General features: G+C 43.4%; 1 protein-coding gene across 1 annotated transcript in view; it reads right to left on the bottom strand.

Moving 5' to 3' along the window:
* The window catches only part of LOC111251359 (uncharacterized), a 327,630-nt gene that overhangs the window by 307,663 nt on the left and 936 nt on the right, over positions 1 to 19,031 (bottom strand). The gene's annotated exons all lie outside the window — the stretch shown is intronic.

The following is a 19,031-nucleotide window of genomic DNA, read 5'->3' as shown; positions in this document are numbered from 1 at the left end:
TGGCTGCCTCTTCTTATCTTGTGTGACAATTGAGACGAATTCGATATAGGTCAACTTTTCATTGGTACCACACGAATATTCTGTTTTACACACATCATTTAAATTCTTTTTCTTTAGTTTCTATTGCCATCCCTCTTTGGCTCCTTCTCCCTGGATACTCTTTATTTTTACCCGTTTCGTTAGACCTCTTCGCTGCGTTTCTGGTGCCATCGGTTCCAGCCAAGCGGTGCAGCAACTCAGGGCACTCCGCGCGCACTTCGCGTATTTTCGTTGGGCTTTTTCCATTTTTATAGAATGGGGGGTGGGGGAGGGGGTGGAGGAGGTATGGGTAACCCGACCAGCTACCGTTGCTACAGACGACGGCGAACGGCTGGTCAAAATAACATGGCAACCGCGGCAACGGAGCCGAAGTGCCTCGCTGCCAAATGAAAATCGGTTTGATTTGAGCGAACGGATTAGGGAACGCAATCTGTTCGAATCAACCTACTATCGACGAACGTAGGTGACGACGTAGTAACATATCGGTTACGTATAGTAATAGACATAACTGGGCGATGATTACGATGGTGACGACCAAAGCGATCACAGTGGAGCGGCTACACCGTCAATGAACAACTATTAAAATACAACCGCTAAAGTAAACATGTGCATACAGATTTGAAGTTGCGGCAGAGGTTTGGCAACTGCAGAACCAGCAATTAACTTTCATTGAAGTAGCATTTAGTTTTGAAGGCACGCTGTGACTTATATGTGTTTAGATTTCTCCTACATAGACAGCAGGCGTCTGTCCGCTGATGCGTATACTTTCACATCACACTGGGCCGAAATTTTTGTCTGGTAACATAATGCAGCAAGGAAATGAAAAACAAAAGACAAATGCCCGTCTTCATGTTGTTGGTGCTTTCTATAAAAGGAGAAAAGGAAGAACGGAGGGAAAACATGGGCGAAATTAACAAAAATTAGACGGGTAGGGCATCCATTTTCTATGATGGTTGTCGATTATCGATGAGGCTTCATAGAACACGCCCATTTTGTCTCGAGTATTTGGGGTATACCTACATGCATTCTTGCCGTTTCGGAGGCAATAAACAATCAACAATGCTATCAGCAGAAAAACAGTTGTAAGTTGAGTATATCACGGAATCGCCTGGATCGTCGTTTCGTCTGAAGTTTTATCGTTTTATCAATGCTGTCTTGTCGAGAATTGCCGAGATACATCTCAGATCACTCGCTCGCAATGGACAATCAACGTGGGGAGATAGCCTAGGACTGAACATGGTTGCCATAATGGCTTCTTCCTTTACTACTTTCTCTAAATATCCTTCTGGGACGAGCTGAGTTGAGACATGACTCGTCAATGGCTGTTCGCTGGAGCTATCGTTAGGCGGCTTTCGATCGGTGATCCCTGTGGACTCTTCGGCGAAGTTGTCACTAAGAGGTGGCTGGTCATTGAAAAAAGGACACTTTTTGTCAGGTTTTCAGGCAACACGAAAGGCTATTGCGCCACTCAAGGTCATGCGGACCATCGTCGTTTGTTGGGGCGTTCTGTACTCGGGTCGAGAAAATGTAGCGCCTTGGTTGGAAGGGACGACTCTTATCACTTAAACATTCAATATTGAGGTACTAGCATGAGCAATGATGGCAGATACGGGTATTCGGGCGAATAGGACAAGTAAATATTAAGACCCTTCAGAAGAGTCCTAACTCTGTGCTCCCTATATAGTGATCTCTTCTTTGAGTTGCAAAGTGGATTTGTTCTGAAAGCAGACCTCACTTTCTGCTTCGTGGCTGACTCAGCGATGACCGCAGACAAATACTTATTTCGAATGCGTTATACAGCGCTGCGGTAGTTTGCTAATTATGAAAATGTCATTGTATAATTAGCACTTGAATGAAGCCAAGCAACCTTCCCGATAAAAACCATTCGTCGACCAGTAAACGGGTAACAGCTAACGGGCAGGCTGTCAAATAACAGGGTGACTTCTTACTGCTTCTGCAAAGGCTGTCGGTGGTAGAAGTTGAAGACCGGGAGGTATACACGAGTGTTTGTCGTCGTCAAAGGGTGAACGCTCCTTATCCTAATCCACCAAACGGCTTACAACATACGGACTTATGTCTTAGTACTGTTCAAAAACACTACATCATCAAACGTTTCTCTTCACAGTGTTGAGAGGAACTGAGCGCTAAAAGACCACGGATTCAAATGAACCTGGCAAGTAATAGTAAAAAAAATTATTCTATATGCCGATTCGGACAAATGGAATCATAATCTTTTTCTTAGCTTTTTCTCGAGAGTCCTGGCTTTATTCAAAAAGAAAAATCAGACTAAGTCGCAAACAGACCGCAGAGAAATCAATCGTTGTAGTATAAAAATGTTTTGGCACAAACAACACATACGTATCTATAAGAGAAGAATTCACATATATGTGAAAGGTTTCTGGGCAATCTAAGTTCCAAAGTTCATTTTTATCATTTTTAAATTATCATTTTTAAATAATTCTTTAAATTCGCTTGATGCCCAGGTCAAACTGTCAAAACATGAATGCCAGTAAAGTATCTGGGAGAACCTGGCAACCCAAAAACCCCAAAGTTTAGCTAAGAAAGCAGCTAAAGAAAACAAGTTTAGAACCAAAAGATCCAGGTCGATTTCAATGCACATCACTACCGAAGAAACTACAAAAACAAGATTTGCCGAACACAAGCTCAAAATTTATTTCCATTCCAGTAAGGGCTTTAGAAAGAGGAGAGCTAAATTAATAAATTAAACTCGTTTTTTCTTACTTTACCCAAAGTGAACTTAGAACATTTTGTATAGACGTTCTTCACGCATAGTGCCAAAGCGTACCTGGCAATATGTAGGCCAGAAGGAGTAATCAATTCGACCGCAGTATTACTTTGTTAACAGTTTTGTTCTGTTCTTTTTTTTGCTAGCTTTTTTGACATCGCATAGACGTATGTTTGTCATAAACTAATCAATAGCGCACCAATCGTACATTTGAGAAGGGACTGATCTTCAAGCGTACCTACGGAGGTAGACGTTGACTATCCAGCTAGCCGATAAAATCAGCTATTTGCTCCTGAAATTTTTTTCGAAACTGGTGGCGCCATCCTCTTGGTGCCTACGGCGTAACGCCAAGATATGACAAGACAACCGTGTCATGTTGATATGCGAAGTTGACTAGGTGCAGCCAGCGTCGTTTGCTATGATGATTGCGATGGGGCTGGCGACTCAACGGCCTACGATAGATGTCAACTAACGGGCATGCATAGCCATAAACGGGTCACTGTCACTCTGTACACTGTAATGACATGTCCTATTTATTTCCGAAGTGAATGGAACAGTGGCGGAATGAATATCCTAAGGAAAAGGCTTCAAAGGAGGTAACGGTGGGTAAAGGAAAAGTGGGGCGGAATGAGACGGACAACAGCGGATAGGGAAACAAGCGAAAAAAACAACGAATATATAGCGAGAGAGATAGATCTATCTATCTATCAAGTGGAGTTAGAACACAGGGAACATGTCAGCTGAGACTTGTATTATGCACTATGTGAGTAAGCGGAGATTAATTGAGCTGGATAAAAATGGAAGGTACCCGACTTTTTCTGTGAATACCGTAGCTGTGTAATAAATCGTACTATACTGTAGTATAATCTTAATGGTTAGCCCTAGAGTCTGCCAAATTTGAACGGCGCCGGAAAAATGTACGTTTCTATGCGAATATTAAACGAGGTTGTAAGGTTTAGGGAAAAAGGCAAGAAAAGGACCATTTGCTGTATACTAACTATTGCCAGTTGAGGTTCGCCTACTTGTTAAGGTGTATAGATGGTATTGCTCCTACAAGTCTGCACTGCTTTGTATTACAAGTCGCACAACCTGGACGCACGATACAATGTCTACACAGTACTTGCTTTTACGTTAACAAAGGTACAACCTAACCTACGTGTAAACTGTCATCACAATTCAATATGCAGATAAACTTTTCGATGTACGCGTCCTATATGATTCGGAGGCAGCCCGTTACCCCAATATTTATATCTAACAATATAAGATATTCTGTGCGTTCGTAAGCGTATTCGCATACGCATCAGGTAACAACCGCCGTTTAACCCGTACTGAAAAAGAATAGACTTATATGTGCAGTATAAACCTTGTGGTTTACGGCGGCGTCAAACGTGGATAATTTGTTTAGTCACGCAAGTACTCGTACGGATGATAAGCTGGAGGTAGGTTTCATACCGCTCACTGCGTGCACCCGTCCATTTGCCTATTCATATGTTCAGAACTGAGCTATTATCGCCGCAAACAGCCTTTTGGTATCTGGATTCATCTTCTTTGTAATAGCAGCAGCAGCAGCAGTATAGAGCTCAACAAGAAATAAACGTGCTTTTATCCTGCTACGGATCGCGGTGTTGAACGTCAAAACTAGGTGTCCGCATTTACTCAGGTATGTACACCAAATTTGAACATGACGTATCTTATAACAGTGTTGTCTTTGTAAGTTTTCAAAGGGTGATGAAGCATTTCAGAAACGCAACTGCTATGCAACAGCCGACAGTTGCCGTGGTTTGCGTTGTTGTCCTTACCGTCTGCGAGCCTTGTCTTGATGATTAAAAACGAGTGCAGTAAACGGTACAGTGTAGCCGTACGGCCATGACACGGGCCGACAAATAGCACCGACAGACGTTTGTCGACGACTCTGACGCTGTGGTGATGTTTAGGATTTACCAGCTAGGACCTCGTCAGGAGGCGTTCAAACGTCTGAGGTGTCCTTTGGCTGGCGATTTGTCGGTAGCAAAGAGCGCATGCTAGGACCACTGCTGCTTACGTTTGACGGCTAACAATGTAATACCATCACCGGTTCTGCAGGCTGCCTAATGAATAACTTACAATATAGCTCTTGTACGATGACGCGTGCATACATTCTTTACTATACTGTGGTAGAAGTGTTCTTTGATATATTACTTTTGTACGTTATTATTATTGTTACCGGATGATCGTCTGGCACATAACGTGGCGGTAGGGCATTTTTATGCACGTAGAAGTGCTACTGTTTACGAGACCGATTTACAGTCGATAGCCGACATCGGGAGATAGCGTCTGTTACCATTTGTATTTTGTTTGACAACAAAATGATTCACGGTAAAAGCCAGTACTATCAGATGAATTTGGCCGTAGGTGGGAGGTAACTGCTATTAACTTCATTACATCTGTATATCGCCACAGTCTATCATATAAATAGTCAACGATCAATACGATTACTCGTAAATTGCAAATCAATGTTTTTGATGAGCTTGACGGCTATTGATAAACGTTAAGATCTAGAAAAAAAAGTGAAGAAGAATTAATTATAGAGAATGTAAATGTAAAGGACATATGCTTTTTGTTTCCCATCTAAAGCATTGACCCTGCCGAATAACAATACGCTAACTGAAAGCACGTTCGCTTAGGCTAGGGCCGATAATCCCGTCAACACAGAAGCTATCACTATTAACAATTAGTCCTGTTTTACTTCCAAGCTTTCAGTAACACACACACACACACACACACACACGACTATAACGTATTGGCCTACGTTTCCGTGTTTGTGCTGCCTATTGTCTAAATAACTACTATAGAGCGGGGCTAAACAAGTGAGTGCGGAAAATGTGTGATTGATCTGTCATCTTCTCAGCTCATTGTCCATGGCCTGAGCCGGCGAACAAGCCTTTTCGTTCAGCAGCGAACCTACAACATTACAAACAAAACAAAAGCAGTAAAGGAGTAAAGCGGATTCGCTTCCCAACTTCAAATGTAGGCGACACAACGGTTGGTTAGTGGAGGCTAGATGTGCTCACGGAAATTCGGCTGAGTGTTTCTGAACGCTATACGTAATCATAATACAATACGGTCCAGTTGTATCAATTTTCGTTCGAGGAAAAATTAGAAGCCTACGCACCAGGTAAGTCCTATATATATTCATGTAAACATACATATGAAATGGACAACGAAATCCTTCCCACTGCGAAACCTACGCCGTGGAGATTGCCTGCACTGTAAACAGAAGTACCTTTTCTGTCTATCGTCGCGATGGTTGGGTTCAAACGACGATGACGGCAGCAGTAAAAGTCCGCCCGCTCTCTCAGCTTCGCGATCCAGTTGTATGTGTCTGTGTCTGTCATTTCGATTTCCGCCAGCGATTGGTAACAATTTGTTGAGTTCCGGCCCCCCAGCGATAGTGACAGTTAATAGGCAGCTGTGGCTCCTGTCGTTACTCATCCTATTTACCCGCCTTCGCATTTTTATGCGCTTTCGCTCCCGGCACCGCCGCTTCTATTTCTGATATCTTAACCCCTTCTACGGAAACAGAAAATTGTCATCGGTACAGATGTTTATGGTGAGCACAATGGTAGCCATTATGGCGATCGTAATCATGTCTGTTGACGAGGCGTTAGCAGAAGGCTCCGAACAACGACAGGACAATCGGAAAGCGTCCTGACGTAGCGGTTGAGGCTGCTTTAATTTACCCATCCGTTGCATAGCGCTTAGCTTGTGCTCTCGGTTGTGGAGCATAACCAGCGCACTGCAGACAACCCCATCAAATAATCTGCCCGCGTAAGCTGGCCAATAGAACGAACGATCGTCATAAAGTCGGAATAAGAAAATGTCATTAGAAAAAAGGAAATTATCATTGTCCCTTGTGGCTGCAATGTTAATTTAGCTTGCGACGCTTTTTCAAAGGGGGCTTCCTTTATCACATTGAGAAATAGTATATATAGAAGGATACGCAGACTCGTTAAGCTCATAGTTCTATTTGGTTTTCTCATTTCTGGTTAATATTCATGTCGAAGATATCAACAAATGCAATAATTCTGGAAAGAGTCATGATGAGTTTCCTACTAAAAAAAGCCCTCGTAAGAGCTTCACCCATATATGCCCTCATAGCAACCATAGCAACAATTCGTCATTATTTTTTCGGGATGCGCACATAAATTGTATATATTTCTCTGTCATATATTACCTGAGAAGTGGCTTTAACGACCAGGCTCGTAGCTGTGTTCGTGCGAATTCAGCTTGTGGCTGGCAAAGCTAGCCCTCCGCGTTCTGTGACCTCTCTCTGATCTTGAATGACTTGATCTGTGGACTGAAACAGACTCAATCGGCTTCTCAACACTCGACTTAACGTATCTTAGGCGCAGGGATTCAAGTTACCTATTCTCTGAATGGCCACTTTCATCAACTAGTTTCAACTCGCAAGACGTCTTCAGCAGCCGCATCGTCTCACCGGAGTAGCAGATCACTCAGCTGTATATATCGCCTTCTTGTCCAGACGCGCACCCACACACAGATCCCAAGCAGCTCGATATTCCCTAGTTAGAACTTTCTGCCGTCCAAACTCGTTGTTGAGTGAATCAAGGCGGCGATCATTCAGTCGGCTAGCCTCTGTGCTGCGTGGATTTCTTTTGTACGCCATAACCAGGGTCGAAAGAGCTTGCTAGAAAGTTTACATTTAGAAGGCAGCACCGGAATGTCATAGCTAACGGTCTACTACTACCCCGTCCCCATCCCCCAAACCATAGACAAAATATAGTCATTTGAATGAAAGAAGCGAAAGTTAGATAGGTAAACGATGGTCTACAACGCGTTCTGTTCTATGAAATAACGTCGTTTCGACGGATCATCATTGAGTTGAAAATGGCTTTGTGGATGCAAGCATCCCGGCTTTATTTCACCCTGATGATGAATGAGTGGTCATAGTGACAGAAACAAATGACAGCTCTGTGGCCTCACTTACACCGGCGTAGTTATGCACACAACCGCATGGTAATGTTAACAATTCATATAAACAGATAATGAGCCAAACAAACAAACACATATGCCCATTTAGGCCAACGTTAGCAATAACAGTAGTAATTAGGCCATTGCTCTTTCTCCAGTTGATTGCAACGGTTCTGGTTTCTATCATCATTACTGATATCCGTGCTGGCGTGCACTGTGAATGTCTCATCCATCAGACGCAACGTACAACTAACCCCTGACAGCCACACCTGTCACCCAGAAAACTGGCAAAATCTACGATTTCGTCACTCTTCGATGACGTTAGCTTCGATTATGCCCGTGTTTGCACGCCCCAGCTGTACGTCGGTGTTCTCCGAATTTCCAAAATTGACTGACCATGGTAACATTAGTTGTGTTGTACTCTTTAGGACAGCTATTGATCGGCCTTTTTGTTTCAAACACTAGCCATTCTGTCAGCAAGGCCATGTAAGCTACGATGGCCTCACTTGTAAGCTGCTTTATCGGATACTCCTCGACAAGGAATGCACGACCTGAAACATGTTGAATGCATGATTTTTTCACATAAACTGTATTGATTAGCGGAAACTTCCAGTGTCATAGTATACATATGCCATTTATCTGATGAAAGTCAGGTAGATTTGTCATTGTGGAAACTACCCCGTACCTGATTGCGGCTTAATCCTACGAAACTCACTGCAGTCACTATCTAGTCAATAAACAGAAAATGACAGACACGGGTTTAAAAGCGTTCATACTTCCACGTCAAGCTTTAAAGTGACAATCTGAACTTCGACCAAAGGATTGAAGAATTCTATACCCCTGCTCGGGAAACAGTCGAAACTAGTGAACAGTACTGTCAGTACGTTCAATCTCCCAGTTGAAAACATGCGTGAGCTATACCACCTGACACTCGTCCTTTCGACAACGCTATTAAATGTCTTGTAAATAATCGCAGCTTATTCCAAGCTAGTACCATGGTGGTCTTTTTTACTGTCTGTTTCATGTAACGAAAAAAAAAAAGTACTTTTTCGATATCACTACTTGAATACAGGGGCAGGCCAAACCCGCTAATGAAAAGGCAAACGCGGAGGAGGCAGGGGGAATGAAAATAAGCATACGACAAATAGCCGGAACAGAGTACCAACTGATCACGGCCTGAACCGGCAGTTTTCGGATCTCCTCGCAACCTGTCAGCCTTCCCTAATGGAGCCGGGCAGAGCTAGAAGATCTCTCTCGCTGTTTCTCGTTCTCCTTGAATAGTAGGCAGAGGACGGCCCTCTGCTCAAGGCGAACTCAAGATTGAGGTTTATAGGCACTTTTGCCCCATTGCCTTGCCGACTGTAAAGCGATTCTCGAGGCTATTGGTTTTTTTTTCGATGACTGTAGTAGCAAAAACGGCGAGCTGGCCTAGCCTCGCCTCGCCGCCGCCTGCAACGCAATAGGTTTCCTTGTTTTGTCTCTTCCTCTTCGGTAGAAGCAGCAGCAGTTGTTTGGTTGGTGTTACTTCCTACAGTCACACATCAATACGGCGGCTAACTCTATTTTTTTTTCAATTACCTATTTTTTGTTTGCTCGTAAACGACAGAGCATGCTTACCTTAGGTTGACACTTCTCAATTGCTCACTTTATCCTTGTCAAAAATGTTGATATGAAAAGTTATTCAAAGAGACTAAGAACGACGAAGTACGCTACAAAGAAGACATATTAAAATAATCTTCCTCTCTTTCTCTTTATATATATTTATATATATGTGTGTGTGTGTGTGTGTGTGTGTATGTGTGTGTATATACAGAGATAGAAAGAGGAAGCCGGGCGTGAAATCGTTAGTCAACAGTTGGTTTGTTACGCGAAGGACCCAAGAGGTCATTTAAATAAGGCAACCTGTTTGTCGATTTACCCGTACAGCATATCTCGTTAGCTACGCAGCGATCTAAACGCTTAAGCGTCTACGTTATAAACAATACATTGGGATTCATCGTAAAACTATGCTCTCTCAAAGGTACTATGCTGCTTCATTAATGAAAACTGCACGGTGGGATATGGCTTCGGTCATATTGCATGAAAGTTAGACTTCCTTTTTCCTGTCAACCTGTCATTTCGGATGATAACAAATGTATTCGCGTATATCTAAGTCTGGTTTACTCAGGCTGATACCCAACGATAAATACTCAAGCGTGAAATTCGACCAGCCCGAGCGCTATAGACGAAACCGATCCAAATTGGGTCAAAGATTAAAAATAGGCCTAGCTATGCTCTTCACAACAAATGGGCACTATTTAATTGGACTCCTTATTTGAGTAAGACCGCTGACAATCGGGTAATTGCTGAAAAGAATGAAAGGGCAAGCTAAGATAAATTTCCTCAACTTCGCTACAGCGAAAAGATGCAGTACATAGTGCCGAATTGAATAAGCACAAGCCCATCACTGCCTAGAAAAAATAGTTACTATTTAAAGCTGCGATGATTTTTATCTAGGGACGTTTCGTCTTGTAAACAACCTAGACCATATTGACTGAGGACCGTAACCATTACTCGCTAATAGGCAGAGCACAATGCACGTAGATGGCCTATATTTAATTTTATTGTACCACTTGTTCCGATAGAGGAATGGTAGGCATGCCAGTTTGGTTAGTAGTAATGATAGATGAGTAGCAGACCTTGAAAGGGGTGCTATTGCAGCGTACTATTATTTATTAAATATACGTAATAATGGCATGTAGCGAGACTAAGTTAGGTCTCGAAGGTAGTTACCATGCTGACCTATTGAGAGGCACTGAATAAGCATTTCAATGTAACGCATTTAGGTGTGCGGCAGATATGATACTTAAATATCCATACAGGCACGACAGGAAGTTCAGTTGTATCTGTTTGAAGTTTCCATAGAGGTTATTTTACTTCACTTACCATTTTCGTCATTGTTTTACTACGATGGAACACTGACCCGCCAGGGTTTCGAACTGACGAATGTCACGACTGTTGCAACTCAAGCTTAGTTACTTCTAGTCAATAAGTGGACAGTATCTATCGTTGGCTTTACAATGCCTAAACAATGAACCTTTGTAGATTTTTGTGTCGTTTTTCGAATGACCGAACGAAACACCGAAAGATTTAGTAATTTCAGTAGGGATAATAACACATTTTATTTAAATAGATAAATAGAATGATATTTTAGTCGTTCCCTTATTTAATTTTGTTACACATCTAAAAATTTCTGCACGCGCGTGTGTGTAGAACCCTTCGAAATTCCAGTCCCCATCATCATCATCATCATCAAGTCATCTCCATTTCTGACGGCGTTAACGGAGAGTTGCAACTACAGTTGCATTCCCTCCCTTTAGCGTGGTGACTCCTCCAATTTAACGACTTCACATAGCTTGCTTGTGTAAAAAAATGTCAAAAATTTTCGTTCGGCGTCGTCGCCCAGCTGATTTTTCCCGACGGCATTCTTTCGTTGCCTGATGATAGCGCAGTACCTTACTACGATCAAACGATCGCACCATATGTTACAATGGTCATCCAGTTGCAAGCGTAAGCTAGTTTGCATCGCTGGCATCATCAGCATATTCGCGAAACTTACGCGTTGACTTGAATCGACTCATTAAGTTGGTCTTGCGAAGTTACCGCTCGGAACTGTCGCTCTTCACCGGTGGCGGTGACTTTACCAACATTTGCAACGTAAACCAAGCAATCAGCAGCACACACGCTACATTTATTCTAGATACCTCGATCTATGTGTATTCTTCTTTGGCAGGCCAGCCTATTTTCTAGTCCTGTTCCTCACAAAGTCGCATACGTTTTATTACATCGAAGCGAGAGCTTCCCTCTCGTTCCTCCACTTCTCTATCCATCACTTGCTTGCCTCCTCTCCGATTTGGCCAGCTGAAATGGCAAGAACCACGCGGAGCTTCGAAACTTGCTATTCTCATGACATTTCCCCCACGATTGGTACGACCATCGCTGTTGAGCGGTCACTCCTGCTGTCATTTTGACCAGCGAATCCTGCCGCAGCGAGTCGGAAGACATTCTTACCGTGCCAGTCACGTTGGCATAATGGTAGAAACGACCGGTTTCAGGACCAGCCAAAGTCAACACGTCAGCGTTAGTTGACATCGGTCACGGTGGCGTCGCTAACGATCATATCACGTAGAGATCGACGCGATACATCACCTGGAGCTCGTGCAATGCGGATAGCGATTGAAAGCTGTTAATCAATCAATAACAGGAGGGTTATAGTTTTGCGACGCCACAGATATAGCTATCAGAGTTTATCCGGCGATTGAGCTTAAATCACCATAAGTAAAGACATTAGAACGAGTTAACGGGCACGAAGGCAACGTCAAGTAATAGCTGCTTGTCGGCGTCCGATAACCAAGCGACATGCGGCCCGCTCGCGATACCTTTATAGCATCAGCACGTCGAACTAACTGTCCGGGTTTTGGGGCTGTCATCAATAGGCACTGTCAGGCGAAATGGGGTAAAAAAAAAAAGTGGTCTAAAAGTTCAACAATAATATCAACTTATTGCCTTCGAAGTAACAATCAAGACGAAAAGTGTAAATAGATTTAGCGCCTATTCTCGTAGTGCTCAGGTGCGCTCTTTTCCTACCTCAACAATTGTGCCTCGTCTTGTTCCAGCAGCACCGATCGCCAACAACACGGCGGTTGGCTATCTAAATCAATGTATCAAGAATATATAGTACGGATAGAATAGTTCCGTCTAACCTGCGATTTGTTTTATTCGGGTGGATTGGGCCAATGGAGAAATCTGTGTGGTTATGTTCATATGTTTGTACAGTTATCAGTATCAGTTGAAACTCTAATAATACAATTGTACAAATGGTCTTTTATCACAGTAATATATAATAAACAGTAGTTATAAAGAATACCGAGACAAATATAAGCATAGGAAATACGTTTAGCTTTCATAGGCTGAAAGTCAAATCCTTCTGACGATGACTTTATAACCACTGCCATTCGGTACTGAACATACCGGGTAATTTCCTACCATTGTATTTGTTCGTGTCTTATGCCGCTTTCCAGCATTAGGTTATACGGGCACGCATCTAGACACAGTCATTATACAAGCCAACTTTCCTATGCCCCTACATAGTCTAGCATAGCGAGACAAGACAAGAGAACTTGGCGTTCGCATCTTCCCCCGTAGTAATCGTGATTCTGAGGGGCTGCCGTAGCAGCAATAGCAACAGTAGCAGCGGTTGCAAATTATGCCGAGGCCGCTGTCTACAAATTTTTAGCGAAATATTAGCACCAGACGAAAACGAAAAGTAACATTCATCGAAAACTTAAATATGCGCTCTACGTGCTATAGCTAGTACTAGTAGACTTAGATATCACATATTACTGTTCCTGCTTCGGGGGTTGATGTGTAAATAAATCGAACTTACGAGGTTGTAAAAAGGGGTTCCGTTTGCTCTTGTTGACTCTCCCACCGCTCCAGTATCATCGCGCCGTTCGTGCATTATAGCCGATCCTAATATTGCTGTAAAGGTGCAAGGACTTGTTGATCGTTTACTTACGGACAAACGTCGATTTATGTGACAATAACCGGAATTGATCAACCAGTACATGGCGATGCAACGCACACGGTGTTCAGCGATGATCTCATAGCGGTAACTGATTCCGTTTCAATAATGCGCTCAATTGGACGCGTTCCCTTGAGATATAATGCAGTAAATCGTAGAGAGATAACTGGAAAAGATTCCACATAGCCGATACTTGTCTGCATGTAATTATTAAGGGCATCTTAAGGAATTTGTCGGAGGCATTCATTAGAGGGTGTGCTTCCTGCTCTTTGCGTATATCCGCCTTGATGAAGAAATACTATCATTTACGGGTAGGGACACTAGGTTCGGGTAGTTGGTTTTTTAAGCGTGCCACACGCGTAATGGCTGTATGTTCAATTATAATTGATCCCACCATTAGAAGACAATGGAAGACAACAAAACTTGCGCGGAAATCGCACAACGCACATGTATGTAACAGCAAGACGATGCAGTCGTTCACTAACAAGCTCTTGATAAGTGTAGGACTTATATAGCATAAATTTCACGTATAACAATATTCTTCTGTAAAAAGATTACTCTAATATTACTAACTTTTCCAATACATAACAGCTTTAACAGGATTTTCCTTGTTGCCACGACACGAACATATCTATCTGGATTTGCAGAGCCATTGTATGCTTTGTTTCAACAACTATAATTGTTGAAATATACACACATATATATCTATCTGCTATTGTACGAAGGGCTTTCGCTCAGCATACGGGTCGACGTACACACTGGGTCATAGTGCACCCGTCGAAGGTCGCTATATTTAGCAGTTCGCTACTCTGTCTACAAGTGGAATCGTCAACGGTGCCGGTCGTCGTAGCAATACCCAGGGAAAAAGCTAACTAAAAACTAATTGTCGTTCTAATTTAATTTTCTATCTTAGATTCCATCTTCAATCGTAGCAACGTCTACACCCCCGAATATGTGGAGTCGTCCCCATGAGGAGAAGATTTTGCATCACTGAAACGATGTGCTTACATCGAAGAAGTTATTGTGCATAGCCAGTAATTTTCTAACAAATTCGAATGGTTAGATGAGCTCGTTTTTGACACACATTGATTTTCTTCGACCTAGACGAAATATCTGCACACCATAGTTTGATTTTACTATTTCCTTAATGGGCTTTCTTAATCTTAGTAATAGCTGGGGGGTTTTCGCCCTAGATTTCTCGTACGCTACGTCATAAATATCCGGTGGACTAGCATCTACGGTATAAAATAATATAAGTCCTGGCATATTGTTTTGACAATAAGCATTCCGCTGTAGACATCTTCGCAGAAATGATGGCGTCCACTAGATGTTTATTCATGACGCACAAAAATACTTCCCTTAGACATCTACGTGACCTTTGCTATCAGGCGTCTCATTCTATCTAACTTTTTGCATAAATTCCCACTTTGGTTTGGGTCTTATTTCCTCTCTCAGCAACACCAGTACATGTAAACCAATTTCTAGAACTTCTATTGCTAAGGTAATAAAATGTATCAGTAATTAGCTCAGGCTCAAACTTAATCGTATTTACCCCCCAACGGCCCAGTCCTATTAGTAATGTTGTTGCTGTTGTTGGCAAGCTTGTTATTATCGTTATGACCATAGTGTTTCGCGCAGAGTTTTTTCGGCCTTTAAGGGCGGGCTTCCGTCTCGCTTAGATGGCGATTGTTTGCCTGCCGCCTGTACAACTGAGAACCGAACAGAAGGGTGGAGCCGATGGTAACGGAGTAATAGTCCGCTCAAATAAGTACCATATAACGCCCTGTTGCCTTCTTCTGGCGTTGTAGCTACAGCCGTTACTTCTAATATTGTTGTTCTAACTGTTGACATCGGTGGTTTTTTGTTGTTGGCGTCGTTGACGCCTGCTGCCGCTGCCGCTGCCGTTGTAGAGACGGCAACGCGCCAGCGCCAGTGAAGCACTAACGCGTCGGGTGGTCCAAAGACGTACCGAAACAAAAAAAAAACCCCGCAGACAACTCATCGCTGGCCATGTTTGTATGTGCAAGCGTGGCGTCTCAGGATGCTCACTTCGCCGTAAAATACACGACTACGTCACTGCTTCTGCTATTGGTACAGCACAAGCATCAAGAGCGCCTGCGCGCTTCCGCCGATCAGTCGGCAACTGAAGTGATCCACTTATCTCGTCTCGTCTCTGCTGCTAGTTGTTGCCAGTGCTTCTGCTCTACAGAAAAAATTGCCAATAGCTAAATGTGAATCAACTAGTCAGGGTCGACGTCGTCCGCACTGTACCGCATGATCAGGTGGACACTAGAACGAACGGATCTCATTCAGTCGTTTGGGATGGCGGCAAGCAGACCACATCATAATTTGGCTGTTTTTTTTTCGTCGTTTTATGTCTCACCCTCCGTTCTGACCGTTCATTAAGCCTGTGCGTTCTTCTATCGCAAAGATCCCTGTCGCTTAGCTACTTTATTTGTTTGGCTAAGCAAAACATGGGCTGTGTTGGCTATTAGTCAGTGGCGAGTAGCGGCAGCTGTCTCGTATATGCCGTATATATAGACTTGTATAGGCCTTCTGCAGCTGTCGCTGAATAAGAGGACTCAGGACTGGCTAACGGACACCGGACAAACGAGTGGCAAGGCGAAACTTTCCCTCCAACATTCACTTCGAGCTGCTATTGCTGACGCTACAGCTGGGTGGTACCACTTTCAAACAACACTTGGACCTGTACCAAACCTTCCTCATTCGTCTGCCTGCTCAGAGTCGAGCCGCTGCACGTCTTTCGACGGTGGATTTTTCTTTCGGTGGCGTGGCTGTCTGACAGGCTAAGTCGCTTGCTGAGTTCGCCCATCTGTCTGAAAGCCGGACCTGCGAGTGCACTACACTCTATAGAAGTGACTACGCAAAATGTAGGCGGCCAGCACCAGCACCGGCACCAGCAGGGGCAAACTACTATTGTTTGAAAAGTAGCAGTAATGGCAATGGTAGGAGTAAAGCGCGGTCCATTACAAAAGCCGATGGCCTAGTACTCTCCGTAACGATGTACATGCGCTATCGTTGCTGCTCTCGGATCATGCAGCTTTCGCTGTTCTCGTTGATGCTGCGCTCTCTAACGTAGGCCCGGTTGTTGTAGTATATATTTAGACGTAATCATCACGCCACGCGATTGCGGCCCACGATCTCACCGTTCGTCGGGAGCGACAGCCAGTGCTAGTGGACGTACCGACTGCAGAGCGGAAGCAGCGAGTTTTGACGGCATATTTAATACTTTTATAACAGTTACTTAGTTTGTTAGCTTCTAGTAGGCGAATAGTCATAATAATCACTGGTGACAAGCCTTTTTTTTTGTAATTTTTTATAGTACCATAGTAACGGTTGGAGTGACTGGCCACAACAGTGTCCTGGTCCCACGAAAATTGGCCAAGCGTTATTTGATTGCATAGAACGTTTGACAACTCAACGTATCCGAAGGACCGTGAGCCTACACTATCGTTATCAGCTAGACTGGCAATTATTAGCTGTTACTGTTCATGCGTAACAGGTGATCTCGGATTGTTATCAGGCCAAATCATTCGGCAGCTCCAATACGATTACAAAAGTATAATGGCACATATTGTTTTGTGATGTCGGCAATCTCAATGACAAACCAACGCTGTTGCTCCAATCTATCTAACTAACAAAACTATCTAAAAAAAAATAGAGATCTGCTAAGACCGTGTAATGGTACTGCAAGCAGTTTGTCTATCTTTCTTGTTTATATCGATGTTACGATGGTCGATATGGCCCATAGCAGCTAGCCATCGAGTGATTTTTATCTCATTAGAATTAGTAATGGAAAAAGCATGCATGTATATCGGATTATATACATAGAGCACCCGAATTCGAATAAAAAGGCAGGCGCAAAGTATCGGGAACATTAGATGGTCGAATGGAACACGGAGGTCTCATTGTATTAAACTCTTGCGAAACACCACACACGAGGGGTAAGCGTCTACACAACAAACAGGCGGTTATAAGTTGAACAGAAAGTTCCAAATGAAATCTTTCTTTTATTGTATTACATTCATTTCACATAATCTTGCAGCTATGCTTCAATACGGACACCACCGCTGAGACAGGACAGCGTTAGTGGGTACGTGAAGGTATACAAATGCGACTGCTCTCCAGTAAGACATTTAGGATCTTGGTTTCTATATGATTCGTATTCAGATATATTGAATTCGAAGCGCACGACCCGCTCGCATCAGTCTGCAAACATGGGTTCTGTTCGCTAAAATCAACGGCCGCAAGGCTGACGAGCTCTCCGCGCGCCCGTTAATACCACACAAGTCACACTTCAAGAGGGCAAGTGCTACCGTATTGAGTGAAGTTAGCAGTAAAAGTATGTTATAATTCAAAGCTCGAAGCTTAGCTAAGACACATCGAGTGTCTCGTTTTGCTCGACGATAGCTACGAAACGGCTAGTTCTCCCGTCGCGACATTATCCAACCAGGCCGAGTAAAGCAGACAAGCAAAAAATAGTCACGTCTTGGCAACCAGAGCTGCGGGGCCAAGGCGTCTTTGTAAATCAACAACAGGGATTAGTTAGGGAGCTAGGACAAGTGCACAGGTGTCAATTATGTACGTCCTAAGGCCTGTTATGTTCGTGATCTTTTTGTCTGTGGCGTCTTGATCCTAAATTGAAGGCGGGAAATCAAAGTTTTAGAACAACGGCACTGAGTTCAATTCGATTTTTGTCGGCTTCATCGGAAAATGAATCAAGGACGAAATGAGAGAAACGATGTAGCGGAGGTCACAGATTGATTCGTGGCTGTCATCCTTGTCGGGTCATGCTACCGTATCGGTAAAGGGGACGCCGTTGCGAAATTGAAGCACGTTATTTTCACGACAGTTTGACAGTGGATAATGACGAGTAGTCGTTTAGCAGAGTTTCGAGAAGTTGGAGAAAATTAAAAAAAGGTACACAATGACAAAGAACTGCTACCTCCAACGTTTTTAACCACATATTTCTTAAAACGCTTCAGCATCTCTATGTCGGCTTTAGAGTTAGGGTTTGATGAAGATTTATGGTCCTGCTAAAACGACGAATCAACTAATTTGTCGTACTCGACAACATACAGCGACAGCATATCTTTTCAACAACATTTGAATAACAATGGCCGCCATTCAGGAACCGTTCAGTTTTGGTCAGGACAAGTGCTTGAGCTTCTATGTGTCTAGCCGTGTGTCCCACGTCAAAATATAAAATTGTAACGACCATAAAAACACGACAGGAAAAAACAGAGCTGGAAAAAGACCACGATAAATTATTTTTATGAGCAGTCCTTTCTACCGCAGACCTCTAGAGATTCCCACACGAATGGCGCTGCACGTCAGGCCCAATACAGGACAAACATAGCCACATAAAACAAGCATATACGTTTAACGACGAGTTTGCTAGTACATACTAAGCGTTAAGATATTTATGAGTGCGACAGAGTTCGCCGGCTGTTCGTTGGGCGTCTCGTGGTGGTTATCGTCAACGAAAACCGAAACGAGCAATACGACACGGAAGGTGCTTACAACAAAATGATGATTGCGATTCTATTAAAGTACCGCCACAAGTGCCAAGCCAGCTGATTCATCGACACTGCGATGCTTTCATCGACGGTTTTGTCACTCACTGCCCTATCGTGGTTAGGCAGACGAGCCCGGTAAGTGCATTTGAGCGAAATGGACGTATATCGGTTT

This window comes from Varroa destructor, unplaced genomic scaffold (genome assembly GCF_002443255.2).
Source record: "Varroa destructor unplaced genomic scaffold, Vdes_3.0 BEIS01000005.1, whole genome shotgun sequence".
Taxonomy (NCBI): domain Eukaryota; kingdom Metazoa; phylum Arthropoda; class Arachnida; order Mesostigmata; family Varroidae; genus Varroa; species Varroa destructor.
The sequence above is the reverse complement of the archived record's forward strand: the minus strand, read 5'-3'. Positions and strand labels throughout refer to the sequence as shown.